At 32.7% G+C, this 2,718-nt stretch overlaps 1 long non-coding RNA gene across 1 annotated transcript; it reads left to right on the top strand.

Annotated features, from left to right (window-relative positions):
* Positions 1 to 1,016: 1,016 nt before the first annotated feature.
* Positions 1,017 to 2,430, top strand: LOC309505386. The gene is made up of 3 exons (XR_014208419.1): positions 1,017 to 1,091; positions 1,794 to 1,878; positions 2,191 to 2,430. It is a non-coding gene; the product is annotated as an uncharacterized lncRNA (long non-coding RNA).
* Positions 2,431 to 2,718: the final 288 nt, after the last annotated feature.

The raw sequence follows: 2,718 nt of genomic DNA, 5'->3' as shown, positions 1-2,718 counted from the left end.
CCCAATTTTTTTTTATCTACAGATTTATCAGTCTATTGACGCAAGAATGAATAAGTAGTTTACACCGGTAAATGGGAGTGTTATTGTATTGCAGTTAAAGTTCACTGTCATGTCTGATTCACTAGATTATTGAACTGCAGTAATGATGTCAGAGCGTATGTTGAGCACATGCGTATGTTAGAAGGTGGTAAAATCTGGCAATGGCCGGTTGTAAGTTTTAAAACAGGAAGTGAGAGCAGTTATCATTTTAGGCCTCACAAAACATTTCTAAAAGCAACTTTCTCCTGAATCAGCGTCAAAACAGCTGACCTTGATGTGGCTCCACCACTTTGAATTCGTGTCAGCAGTAAAACTATTTTTAAAATATAAGGATATGGGGAACTGTATTACTCAACTATGACTAATATTTAACGACAATATCAAACAAACAACAGCTTAAAAGATCTTAAATTCAGGCACGTATCCTCCTTCATGGAAAAAATGTGAATACCCACAGTAGACTAAAAGGGAGAGTTTTATATAAAACTAGTGATATTTTTGACGCTTTGATGGAAATTTTACTGTACCTCCCACATTAGAATGGAAACAATGGTGCTATACGTTACTTGTTATATCTTTTTTTTTTTTTTGCAAGAATACAAAAAACATGTATCAATGTGATCTTTAGGATAGAAAGCAATTTTAGTATATGAAGTGTAGTCTAAAACCAGGCATATCATTTATTAAGACACTTTTACAAGAAAGGGTTCTATATACACTGTAAAAAGGTTTTCAAGCAGTACTTCATCCAATTCATAATTTGTCTTTCAATTCAGTTTACCATTATTTGTTTTATTTTTCAAATAATATTTTTTTCGTTCAAAACATAGTTAAATATAAATATTTTTCATTAAGAGCTCAAATAAGAAATATTTGTTTCGACGAATGTACAATTTCAAGATTACACACAGGATTGCGCATGGGCATTAAACACAAATCTTCTCGACGACAACGACCACGTCAGCAGACCGCTGTAACCGCTCTTCTACGTTCCGTGGATCACTTTGCTGCTCCAGTCAGAGAGAATCAGATTTCATCGCGGATAAACTGAAGTAAGTGAAACAAACAACCATTTAAATGTGCTGCTGTATATTTAGAAGCCTGTACAAGACATGTTGCTCTGCCGAATTTATCTGTTAGATATCGTTATGTAACGTTAACTTACGTTAGTTTAAAAATGTGTTAGCTAGCTTAGTTTACACTAGGCAAGTTAACGTGTCGACGTTAGCTGCTAATCAATTCCTGACCGATTGCAAAAGGGAACATATACGTTTACCCCTGGCTTATTTTGATTTTACAATGGTAATTAACGTGAACGTTTAATCATTGAACATAACGTTATCTCGATGCAGCGTCATAAGAACGACGTTCTCTGGTTAAAACCGTAGAAACCTGATCAACAACTAAGGAGCTAAAGTTAGCTTACATGTAAAAGGACTGACGTTCACTTGTGATTAATGGTAACGTTATCTAACACGTATGACTGTCGACACTCACAATGGTCATTTATTTATGGATTGTATGCATAGAAGTATTGCTGCATTGGCGCCAATCGGTTGATGTCGGTTGGTTTTCAAAAAAGTGTAGTAGCAGCTACTAGCCAGAGGACATTTTTTCGTGGCGTTAGTAATAGGATTGACACACTATTGAATCATATATTATAATGATTATTATATCAACTGATAACGTATATTGTGCTAAAGTTTGTTGACCATAATGTACCCTCATGCCAAATTTGTATTATCTTGATGCAGGATACTGACACCGATACAAAGAGCACTGAAATATCTCATCCTTTATATGGGAGAAACAGTGGAGGACCTCATCAAACATTTCCTGGTAAGGCCAGATTACTTTAGAGATGTGAAAATGCTAGATATGGCTGTCCACTTCAAAATTAGCCATCAGACTATGTTCAGATATATGTCTGATAACAGTATGAAGGCTAATTTCAAATATAGAAACAATTACTTTCAGCTAAAATCAGAGTCCCATGTGCTGGAAAGTTTGTGCAACTTATATTTATATATCAACAACAAATTGGAGTAAATTTTATAATTAGTTAGAAGTATTAGTATTATGTAAACTAATTTGGGGGGAAACCCAAGCTGTATTGATTCCTTATTCTTTTTTTCTTAAATTCTTTTCCAGGTGTTGGAGAAGGAAGAGGCTGAAAAAACTCTTCAGCAGAAACCATGGAAATCTTTGTCATCAGAGATGCACAAGCTGTATACCCACAAACATTGGAATCATACTTGAGGGTCAAGAGGTTCTGAGGGACTTGCTGTCTGTCGCAAATGTTGAAAAAGTTGAAAATCTGACACGAAATTGTGGATGTGTGGAAGTAATGTATATAATAATTTAATAAATATCGATTTAATGAAAATGATGTGTCTTTTTTATTTGATTTTGGACAAGATTAATTAATGTTCCTTATGGGAAATATGTTTTATTGAATCCATATCTTTTTGTTTGTTTAAAATAAATAATTTCTATTAACTTGTATTTTTAAAAATGAGAAATAATTGTATTATTAAATCAATATCTATTTAATTGGAGAAAACAAATAATTTCTAATACATATTTATTAAATGAGAATTTTTGCTTTGATTAAATCTATATATTTTTGTTTAGATCAAAAATAGAATTTAAATTAATAGATTTTTTTCAACAAGAAAA

Source organism: Leuciscus leuciscus (genome assembly GCF_965113295.1).
Source record: "Leuciscus leuciscus genome assembly, chromosome: 9".
Classification (NCBI taxonomy): domain Eukaryota; kingdom Metazoa; phylum Chordata; class Actinopteri; order Cypriniformes; family Leuciscidae; genus Leuciscus; species Leuciscus leuciscus.
The sequence above is the reverse complement of the archived record's forward strand: the minus strand, read 5'-3'. Positions and strand labels throughout refer to the sequence as shown.